The following is a 12,541-nucleotide window of genomic DNA, read 5'->3' on the forward strand; positions in this document are numbered from 1 at the left end:
AATCTAAATGATGTCCTGCTTCTGAGGAACTCTTGGCTACTTTACAGATTATATAATGGACAAAAGCTCTTCAAAAAGCTAGAAGACACTAGGCTTTGCATTTTAATAAGGAAAGTTTAACAGCTTTGTTTTTTGCATTTAAGAGAAGTATTGGAAACACAATAAAAAGTCTGCCTTTAAAGGCATGTAAAGGAACAGTTTTAGAGTATATTTAACAGACCATTTATTAATGGAGAATTTAAATATTTACACAATTAAATGTCTTCTATATATAGGAGAGGAAAATCTATCCTTTGCACATCAAAATCAGACTTAATTAAAAATAAGGTTCATTTCAGAATAAAATCCTGGGAGTGTAAGAAACATGGGCAGTAGTAAGGAAGAGACAGGAAAAGGAAAGGAAAATGGAAAAAAAGGATGGGATTCATCTCTAAAACCAGGCAATGAGCCCAATAAAACACACAAAAGGACTAAGGCTGGGCATAGGACAGATCTTAACACTCAACATCAAACTGCACTGGGACTCAACTAGAAGAAAATGGAGAACTTCCCACAAGTATAAAAGTAAGCCACCTTATGAATTAGAGACAAATATAATAACCAAGAGTCAGGAAAAGAAGCTCTGAAACAAGGCTAGATTAAAATGCAAGAAAGCATAACTGAAGCAGGTGGGCCACAAATGAGGTATTTAATTTGTGAGACACAAGGAAGAATCTATTTCAAGCCATTCCTAGGGTTGGGAGAGAGTCCAGAAAGAAACTTTTATGCTCCTTCCTAAGACATTTTAAAATAAGATAAGACTTCTTTCTAGGTCTGGGAACATTTCTATTCAGAGAGAGAGAAAAGAAATAACCCTCCTGTGTGTGTGTGTGTGTGTGTGTGTGTGTGTTTAAAGGACCAGGCTTATGGAAAAATTACTGTTAAATTTCAATAAAGCAATTCCTTTCCTGTACCGTGGCTCTTGAACATTTCTCTGCCCCAGAAAACCTAACTTACTATGTCAGGGAATTTCACCATGAAGAAAGGGGGTTATTTGAAAAAGTCCCCTAAATGATTTTAAAATTCACTAGCTTTCCAAATGGATAAGCTGTTCCCATTCCCTCCCAATCACTGAGTTAGTATCTTCACCAGAGAAACTCAGTAAATTTACAAGTATAAAGCATGTCAACTACACAGACTCTAAGTCCTTAGAAAGAAGTTATTACCTAACCTTAAAGTAATTACATAAACTTCCTTCTAAGGAAATTGTGTTCTTGTCATTATTAATGGAGGAGGGCTCATTATTTGCCCCTAAGACAAGAACTACTGTATTATTGGGCTTCATGAACATTTCAAAATGCATTAGTCCTCTCAAGCTCGTAAGATATGTATCCATCCATCCATTTATCCACCCCTAAGGTTCTATTTTACAGTAACTTTTGTTTCTCACCAGTCAAGAGGATTCAAATAAGAGCACAAATGACAAAGCAAATGCAGTAAGGGATAAAGTATCAGTGAAGAGTGTGTGCTCTGATGTCTAAGTTTAGGCCTAAATCCTGCCTGTCGTCTCTTAGCTGTACCATTCTGGACAAGATACCACTTTTCTCGGTCAGTTTCCTCATGCCTCAAATACCCCACAGAACTTACTCACAGTGTTTCTCTTGAGGATCACATGGTGTAATTCACAGGATGCCTTAACGCAGTGTCATGGGCCCCGACACTCTACCTGCAGTAATGTTGCTGCTATTGTTCAGATTATTATCACATGTGTACATCCAAACCTACTGCTTTGAGAAATTCATGCACAGAGAAACACCCAAGCTCTCCACCCTAGCAGCAGTAAAATGAAAGGATGTGTGTACTTCAGTCTCTGCTCTCTGCCCTCCAGAATTCAGGTTCAGATATTAGTGGAATAGGGAGCCAGAAGAAAGTCAGAGAAACTTTATTATCACAGCAGAATGAGAAAACATCTTTGGTTCAACTGAAAGATCACAAGTATGTGCTATTCAATTCTTCCATAACAATGCTCTGGAGTAGCAGCAAGTTCTTTCAGTGGACACCAAAAATGTCACATGAAAGTCAACCCCAAGTCTTTTATAAGATTATTCCTTGTGAAATACATTTTAAGAACTAGATAAACAATGATACCATGCATTGCAAACCACCAGCCAACATCATGGTTGAAAGTGAAAAGTTAGATTTCTATTAAAATTAGAATCAAAACAATAATGCTGATTATCACCGATCTTTTCAACAGTATTTGGGAAATTCCAGAATAGGAACAACAGATATAATTATATGGAAATAAACAAAATTATTACTAAGAGACTGAAATAACTGCCTATCCCAAGGATTCCTCAGGAATGCCTTCAAAAGAATAACCTTAAATAACTAATGAAAAAAATATGGAACCATGAGTGACTTTCTCATATACAGGCAACAAATAATTAGAAAATTCCAGGAAGAAGATACTGCCCATGGCAGCAACAAAAAATCCAATCTACAATGCCAAGAAATAACATTCATATGAAATATGCTGGACCCAGATGGGGAAAAGCTAAAAAACATTAATGAGAGGTATTAACCAAGACTTGATGGAGATGATAAAGATTTCTCCATTCATCTATTCTTTCAATCAACAGACATTTATTCAGCACCTGGAATGTACCAGACATAAAGGCTAAGTACAGAAGACACACCTTGAGTGATACTGCAAAGATGAGATTATTTCCAGTATAATTCATTGAGTAAACCAACTCTGACAAATACCTCAATGAAATTCTTTTTGGAACAAGAAATGAAAAACTTAAGTTAATCTGGGAATGAATGAATGAATGAATAGAAAAAAGAAGTAGTAGAGTTACCTTACACTTTCTCTAGAGGAAAACACATCTCAGCTCTAATAATTAAGAAAGAACGGTAAGGTCCTAAAAATAGAAAGGAAGACATCCATAGCATAGAAATGAAAGTGCAACCAGAGCATACTGCACAGGAGAATTCCATTTCCTCACAGGGTAGTTGTGAGGAGTGAGGACAAAATAAGATAATTCACGCAACATGCTCAGAACAGTGCATACCATGTAATATTCCTAAACATTATTAACATGGAGGGGGAAAAATATCACAAATTCCATGGTAAGGGTAAGACTCAATAAAGAATGGTGGGGAAACTGAACACAGCCCAATTTAACATTCACTTCATGTGATAACCTATACAGTGAACTAAAAAAGACATTAAAAAAAAGGAAGTCTTAAAACCATCACAGGATTTACACATATTTATAAATCTCTGGGTGACTTTTTAAAATTAGAAATAGAAAAAAAAAAACCCACAAAGAAATCATCAATAGTTTTGTCTATATAAAACTCCCAAATTTCTTTATGCTGAAACAATGAGCCTAATAAAAACAAAGAGAATACCATAAAGGAGATTGCTAACCAAAAGCTCACAAAATTGATAAAAAAAATATATTTAGATTCCCAATGGATAAACGGGCAAAGGACATAAACTGAATATTTAAAAGACAGAAAGCATGGTGATGGATAAGTATCTGGGAATATGGCCCACCCCATAATAACTGAGAAATAAAAATAAAGTATGATACCATTCTCATTAGTAATTCGCAAGCAATTTTTAATAAATAAAAATTAAGGCTAGGGAAGACATCACAAAATAGCTACATTCACATACTGGTACAAATCCTTTGGACAGCAATTGGCATCTGCGATGAGAAAACAGCTATTTTAGGTTGCTGCCTAGGTATTCTGCAGTATGACAACCCTGCACAAACCCTGAGTCTGGACATTTAAATAAGGACTTGAGCTTTCTACCACAAGCTCCTGCTTTGCTTTTCCTGGGGCACATTTTTAAATAACTGCTTAGAGATGAGCCCATTAAAATTTTAGTGACCATCACCCCAACCACCTTATAAGTAATAGGTGCTTGCTACCCCGTGCTCCATGCTCTATTTTCTGCTCGCTGGTAACCCGGGATGGAAGACTGCCCTTCTTCTAGGTCACTGTGCAGACTCCCCCACCCCATATTTCTGGGATCCATAAGTAATAAATCTTTTGACTTTACTTCCTTTGAGTGAGTGTATTGAAACAATCAAATCAAAACAACCCCAGGGTTTTCACTTCCCCAGAGCAGAAGCCCAGATGCTGAGGGACCTCCCTGCCAACCCTGTGTAGTTGGTTTGTGCCTCCTCATTCAACAGCTTATAATCTGCATACTCTCTCTCTCTCTCTCTTTTTTTTTTTAAATAATCCATTCTCCTCCCTTTTCAGCTGCAATATAGTTGACATACAATGTGATATTAGTTTTAGGTGTATAACATAGTGATTCGACAATTCTAAGTGTAGTCACCATATAATGTTATTACAATATTATTAACCATATTTCCTCTGCTGTACTTTTTATCTCCATGACTTACTTATTTTATATGTGGAAGTTTATGCCTCTTACTCCCCTTCACCTATTTCACCTATCTCCACATTCACCTACCCTCTGGTAACCACCAGTTTGTTCTCTATGAGTCTGTTAGTCTGTTGATTGTTGTTTTCTAGATTCCACATCATTAAGTCATATGCTATCTGTGTTTCTCTGTCTGATTTATTTCACTTAGCATAATATTCTCTAGGTCCATCCAGGTTGTAAGAAACAGTGAGACTTCATTCTTTTTTATGGCTGAGTAATCTTTCACCATATACATATATATATACCACATTGTCTTTATCTATTCATCTATCAATGGACACTTGGGTTGCTTACACTTCGACTTTGTAAATAATGCTGCAATGAACACAGGGGTGCATATAGCTTTTCAAATTAGTGTTTTTGTTTTCTTTGGGCAAATACTCATTATGGTACTATCTGCATATTCTTAATTTAATACACCCACTATGGGCAGTGATCAAAAACCTAAAATACTTTAACCTATAACCTAGTAAATTCTAGGTAAACTCTTTCTGACAACAAAAAAGGAAACAATACTAAATATCTACCATTAGGACATGAGGTAAGTAAATCATGATCCACTGACCAGAATATTATGTGTCTAATAAAAATATTTATTAGAGTTTTTTTCAAGTTTGAAAGGTGGAAAATGCAAAAACTAGGAAGAAAAGCAAAAGTAACCAGATATAAACATAAATATAGAACTATGTATTAAAAACAACAAAAAAGAGAAATATACCAAAATGCTGATACTGTATACCAGGTACGTTTTATTACCTACTTTGTCCTTGAGAAATGCCAAGAGATACAAGAAAAGAACTATTTGAAAACCTGTCCACAAGATCTAGGTTGAGCAGGAAAACAAGAAAATGAGACGATGAAAAATGAATTGTGACTAGGTAGGGGTAGCCAACAAACTAGAGGGTATCTGAAGTAAAGATCAGAGATGGAGAAGTATAATCAGAATTCTTGGAAGCACCTATACAGGCATACCTCCTTTTTTTTTTTTTTTTTTTTTTTTAAATAAAGATTTTACTTAGGTACTTGAGAGAGAGTCAGAGGGAGAAGCAGATTCACTGCTGACCAGGGAGCCCGATGTGGGACTCGATCCTCGGACTCCAAGATCATGACCTGAGCGAAAGGCAGTCACTTAATCAACTGCCTTTGACACCCCCAGGAATCCCCAGGAATACTTCCTTTTATTGGGCTTCATTTACGGCGCTTTGTAGATAGTGTGTTTTCTACAAATTGAAGGTTTGTTGCCACCCTACATTGAGCAAGTCTATTTGTGCCATTTTTTTCTATAGTGTTTGCTCGCTTTTGTCTCTCTCACGTTTTGGTAATTCTCCCAATATTTCTAACTTTTTCATTATCATTATATTAGTTATATGGCGATCCGTGATCAGTGGTGTTTGATGTTACTACTACAACTGTTTTGGGGTGCCAAGAACTGCCCCCATACAAGATGGTGAATAAGTAAATGTGTATGCTCTGACTGTTCCACCAACCAGCAGCCCTCCCCAACCCCCACTTCACATCTCTCTTCCTCCCCTCCAGCCTCCCTACTCCCTGAGACACAACAGTCTTGAAATCAGGGCCGTGAATGACCCTATAAGGGCTACTAAGGGTTCAAGTGAAAGGAAGAGTTGACGTCTCTCACTTTAAATCAAAAGCTAAGGGAACCTGGGTAGTTCAGTCTGTTAAGTGACTTCAGTTCAGGTCAGATCTCCGTCCTGAGACTGAACCTCGCATTGCACTCTGTGCTTAGTGGGGAATCTGCTTGAGATACTTTCTTTCTGACCCTCCCCCAGTTCACGTATGCACATGCATGTGCTCTCTCACTCATTCTCTCTCCAAAATAAATAAATAAATCTTAAAAAAAAAAATAAATCAAAAGCTAGCAATGACCACCCTTAGGGCATGTCGAAAGTCAAGGTTAGGCCAAAAGCTAAGCCCTTTGTCCCAAATGGCTAGCCAAATTGTGAATGCAAAGGAAAAGTTCTTGAAGCTACTTCAGTGAACACACAAATAATGAGAGAGCAAAACAGCATGATTGCTGACATGGAGAAAGTTTTCAGGGTCCGAATAGAAGATGAAGCCAGCCACAACATTCCTAAAGCCAAAGCCTAATCTAGAGCAAGGCCCCAACTCTCTTCGGTTCTGTGAAGGTTTGAGAGAGGGATGAAGCTGCAGAAGAAAAGTCTGAAGCGGGCGGAGGTTAGTTCATGAGGTTTAAGAAAAGAAGCATTTTCCGTAACAGAGAAGCAACAAGAGGAAGCAGCAGGTGCTGAGGCAGAAGCTGCAGCAAGATCTTCAGGAGATCCAGCTCAGATCCTTCATGACGGCGGCCACGCCAAACCGCAGGTTTTCAGCGTAGACAAAAACAGCTGTCTATCAGAAGACAACATCATCTAGGACTTTCATAGCTAGAAAGAAACTGATTCATAGCTTCAAAGCTTCAAAGGACAGGCTGAACCTCTTGTTAGGGACTAATGCAGCGGGTGACCTAAAGTTGAAGCCAATGCTCATTTATAAAACTGAAAATCCTAGGGCACTTAAGAATTATGCTAAACCTACTCTTCCTGTGTTCTATGAATGGAACAACAAAGCCTGAATATCAGCACATCTGTTTACAACATGGTTTTACTGAATATTTTAGGCCACTGTTGAGAACTGTTACTCAGAAAGAAGATTCCTTTCAAAATACGAATGCTTCCTGACAACGCACCTGGTCACCCAAGAGCTGTCATGGAGATGGACAACGAGAGTAAAGCTGTTTTCATATCTGCTAACATCCATTCTGCAGCCTATAGATCAAAAAGTGATTGTGACCCTCAAGTCTTACTAAATAAATACATTTTATAAGACTACAGCTGCCACAGATACTGATTCCTCTGATGGAACCAGATGAAGTAAATTAAAAAATTTCTGAAAAGGAGATACCATTCTAGAAGCCATCACTAAAGAGGTCAAAATATCAAGATGGACAGGAGTTTTGGGAGAAGTTGATTTATTTTAAGATTTTATTATTTATCTGACAGAGAGAGAGACAGACAGAGAGCACAACCAGGGGGAGGAGCAGAGGCAGAGGGAAAAATAGACACCCCGCTGAACAGGGAGCCCGATGTGGGACTTGATCCCAGAACCCTGGGATCATGACCTGAGATGAAGGCAGCTGCTTAACTGACTAAGCCACCTAGGCACCCCTGTAAGAAATTGATTTCAACCTCCTGACGTCCCGTTTTAAGACGTCAGTGGAAGAAGTAACTGCAGATGTGGTAAAGTAACAAGAAAATAGGATTAGATTAGAAGTGAAGTCTGAAGACGTGACTGAATTGCTGAAACCTCATGTAAAACCTGAAGAGATAAGGAGCTGCTTCTGATGGATGCACAAAGAAAGTGGTTTCTTGAGTTGGAATCTATTCCTGGTAAAATGTCATGGCAATTGTTGAGATAACAACAAAAGACTTGGAATATGACATACATTTACTTGAAAAAGCAACAGCAGGGTTTCAGAGAACTGACTTCAATGTTGAAAGAAGTTCTACCATGAGTAAAATGTTATTGAACAGCATCACGTGCTACAGAGAAATCATTCCTGAAAGGGAGTCAATCAGTGCATGGAACTTCATTGTTGCCTTGTCTTAATTGCCAAGGCCACCTCCGCTTCAGCAACCAGCACCTTGACTGGTCAGCAGCCATTACACCAAGGCAAGAACTTTTACAAGCAAGAAGATTACAACTTGCTGAAAGCTCAAATGATGATTAGCATTTTCAGCATAAAGTATCATCAGTAGAGGAATGTACACTGTTATTTTAGACATGCTGTTGCACACTTAACGGGCAAACATCACTTTTACATTCAGTGGGAAATCAAAAATTCGTTGGATTCACTTTACGGTGAGGTTTGCTTCATTGCAGTGGTCCCAATGAACATGCAGCTTCTCCAAGGTTGGCCTACACACTTTATGAGCTACCGCTAGCTCCACATGGCCAGTTACCATGAGGAGTGCTCCCCCAACAAATCTAACCAGATAAGCTCTTTTCTCTCCTCCAGACAAACAAAACCCCCCAGAACATTCATAATTTCCAAGCCTCAGAATACAGTCTAAACTCTCAATATGGTTTAATTATGGTCAGGCACTTGCCTTCCATTACAGTAAGTAGCATCTTTAAACCTTCCATCTCCCTCATTGTATAATTCAAGCAAAATGTCTTTTTGTCTCTGGTTCATCATGCTCTTTCCTGCCACCTGGCTTTCAGAGATATTGCATGTCCTCTGCAGAGTATTACTTTCCCTCTTCTTCCCTTGGCAAACTCATTCATCCTTTTGATTTTAGTTTAGATATCACTCCCTCCTACGAATTTTTTGACCATTTGGTCTGAAGTTATAAATAAAGATGAAAGATACATAACTGGTGGGCTAACAACAACTTACTTAAGACAGACCAAGTCAAACCTCTGAAAGTCTTATTCTACAATCTAAGTTTCTTCCATCAGGTCAAGTAATAGCTTCAGAGTCCAGAAAAAGGAGAGATCGAAAAGAAGTTATGAATGAAGGAAGGGGTGCTTCGGTGGCTCAGCTGGTTTAAGCCTCCAACTCTTGGTTGTGACTCAGGTCATGATCAAGATCATGGAATCGAGCCCCATGTTGGGCTCCAAGCTCAGTGGGGAGTCTGCATGAGCTTCTCTCTCTCCCTCCCCCCTGCACCCCCCCCCCCAAAGTAAGTAAAATCTTAAAAAAAAAAAAAAAGAAAAGAAAAAGAAAAAAAGAAGGAAGGAAGATTTGGCTGGTGGCTACTTAAAAGAAATTAGCTCTGGGCAAGTATGAGTTACCTATGGAACAATTCCAGAGAAACGTTAATTATGATACCTGTGAACAACTTAGTACCAGCAGATTGCTTGAGGGAAACCAGTCAGGGAAACAGAAAAAAATGCCACCTCAATTGTTAACGTTTAAGCAGATTAGTTTGCTTCACGCTTTGGAAAGTGTTGTGCAAAGTGAGGTTTTAAAGAAGCTTAACTTAAGGAAAAAAAATGCCATTTTGGTGCAAAGCCCCAACTCCAATAAACATGTTTAGGAACTGGTGGAGACATACGCTCAATATCCCTATCTATCCTTTCCATAATTCATTGCCTGATACTATGAATCTGTTGGAAGTCATTGATAAGATCGAAGCACAAAAACTAAACACACACACAGGCACGTGCACAGATAGAGTTAAAAGAATGAACTATGTAATTCTTTTCTGATCCAAACAGTGTTCTAAACGTACTTAAAGCACATGGCAGTTTAAAAGTGCATGAGAGGTTTTCTCATCTACAGTCTGTGTTATTATCTTGGGCAAGTGATTCAGTGGGTCTTCTGGTAAAAATCTAGTCAAGAACATGTATTCCATATAGGTATTTTAAAGAATAGTCTAAATCATGTTTATTAAAGCTACATTTTTTTTTAAAGGTTACTGTTGTCCCTTGTTTAAGAGATTCCTGGGCAATCACCAAGATCAGAAATGGAAATGACTAAACCCAGAATGGTACCTAATTCCCCATGTATGGTAGTTAGACCTCAAATAATGAGTTTACAAAGTTTGCTATTTATATGTCCCATAGGAAATACGATTTAGCAGTAAAAAAAAAAAAAAAATCAGATATCTGAATAATTCACATATATATCTCATGGCCAAGTATCACATAAATCTGATGAAATATTCAATACCAAGAAACATAGTTCTTCACTTTGAGACTTTGTTGCCCATAGTCACCATTCAAACAAACAGAACATTCTGGGAGGCTGAAGGAATTGAAAATGCCTGTCAAATCCTTGCTTCAACAGAAAATAAACTAAGATTGAATGCTTTTCTTGAGGAAGAAAAGAAACAAAGTATCAGTAAGGGAAAACAAAGATGTCATCACCACAATAACCACCAGGAAGGCCCTCGTTTGCCAAACAAAGCCTCAGCAACCGCTCCTGCCTGTAAGACATCATGTAACGTAAGAGTAACTGGCACACGGCCACATCCATTTACCAGTCTGACTACTCAGAAAGCAGATACTCAGCTGTAGTTCCTCATACTGATGACAAATAGGCAAAGAAACATTTAACAATGCCATCCATTGAGAAGTTTTAATATTTCCTCATAGTGTGGCTTTTCTACAATGATTACATGAAATCTTTCTTGCTTTAACCAAGTATATACTTGAAGTGCTAGAAGTCTCTTGCCCTGACTCTAAGTTAAAAAAACAATAAAAGCTGCAGGACTGTATAAACTTAGAGACACTGTGAAGTTTCTTTAAAGCACATGTAAATTAATCAAAGCACCAAAGAGTCACCTGAAAATAGTAAAACATCTTCAAACATTAAGTATGAGTTGACTATAAACTGACTTTAATTTTTTAAAAAATATTTTTATTTCTTTATTTGACAGAGATCACAAGTAGGCAAAGAGGCTGGCAGAGAGAGAGAGAAGAGGAAGCAGGCTCCTTGAGGAGCAGATAGCCCAATGACCCTGGGATCATGAGCTGAGCCAAAGGCAGAGGCTTTAACTCAATGAGCCACCCAGGTGCTCCCTGATTTTAATTTTTAACATAAATGTCACACATGATGCAAGTATTACTAAGGGCCAGTTTGTAAGTCACGTAAGAAAAAACTCATTTTAAACAAAAAATAGTATTACTTAGCTTGACATTTTGTCTTAACAAAAAAATTTCAAGTATGAAGATTTTCTTGCCATATCTAAATAGACTTCAGACTTTGACAGTCCTTCCAAAAACGATTTCCTTTAAATGCTGTGCTCAAAGGCAGCAGGATTTGAAGTATATCACGTCCAACAGGGACTCTTCTGAAAGGAACAATAGTCACTTGGATGTATTTACTCTTAATTGCTGGTTTTAGAATTTTCCCATGTTGTTTTATATATTCAAAGCTCTTCAGGACATCTTGGGATTATCTCCTTTCAAGGATCACATACTTACACTAAAGGAGGTGAACCACAATTCATTAAAACAACAACAACTGGTGGGGTACCTGGATGGCATGGTCAGTTAAGTGTCAGACTCTTGATTTTGGCTCAGGAGATTTAGGATCTCAGGGTCCTAAGACTGAGCTCCGCATCAGGCTCTGTGCTTCCCAAGGAGTCTGTGCGAGATTCTTTCTCTCCATTTTCCTCTGCCCCTCCCACCCCTCTGTGCCACTCTTACTCACACTAAAATCTTAAAAAAAAAAAACACTGTTTTTTTTTTCATAGCAATACATAAGATTGTAGCCACTAACCATATTATTTTATAGCACATGTCAAGTCACAACTACCAGATTATCCAGAATCAATCATTAAATCACCTTTGATGAGTAAACAAAAGCCTTGTTTCACTAACACCCAAGGTCACTATACTTCTATAAACCAAGTAGGCAGAAAAGAAAACCACAATTTAGAACTCCAATTCTAATTGCTATTTAAATCAAGTCTTCTTCCTTCAAATTATAGTCATGTGTGTCTATAATTTAAACTGGTAATTAGTCTTAATACTATCACTGAATGATTAAATATAGGTAACAATTAAAAGCTAGGTTCATTTATTAAGTATTCTATGAATTACCACCTACTCTGCTACATTCTCTGTTTCTAGATAAAGATATCTAGACCGAGGAGCTAAAAGTCCAAGAGGAGAACAGAAAATTTATATTCCATACACCCTTAGCTTCACTGCAGCATTATTTAAAATAGTCAGAGGGAACCTGGGTAGTTCAGTCAGTTAAGCATATGATTCCTGATTTCAGCTCAACTCATGATCTCAGGATCATGGGAAGGAGTCCCATGTTGGGAATCCATGCTCAGTGGGGAGTCTGCTTAGGATTCTCTCTCTCTCTTTCTCTCTCCCTCGGTCTCTCCTCCTGTGCATGTGCACACACACATACTCTCTCTCTCAAATGAAGACGTCTTTAAGAAAATAAAAATAAAAAATTAAATAGCCAAGACACGGAAGCAACTTAAGTGTCCACTGATGAAATGGATTAAGAAAATGTCACACACCCACCCACACCCACACACACAAACAGAATGTTATTCAGCTATAAAAAAGAAGTATATCTTACCATTTATACCATAGATG

The 12,541-nt window shown here is 37.9% G+C and overlaps 1 protein-coding gene across 7 annotated transcripts in view; it reads right to left on the bottom strand.

Annotated features, from left to right (window-relative positions):
- The window catches only part of NF1 (neurofibromin 1), a 252,360-nt gene that overhangs the window by 74,093 nt on the left and 165,726 nt on the right, over positions 1-12,541 (bottom strand). The window lies entirely within an intron of this gene.

Source organism: Mustela nigripes, chromosome 16 (assembly GCF_022355385.1).
Source record: "Mustela nigripes isolate SB6536 chromosome 16, MUSNIG.SB6536, whole genome shotgun sequence".
Lineage (NCBI taxonomy): Eukaryota > Metazoa > Chordata > Mammalia > Carnivora > Mustelidae > Mustela > Mustela nigripes.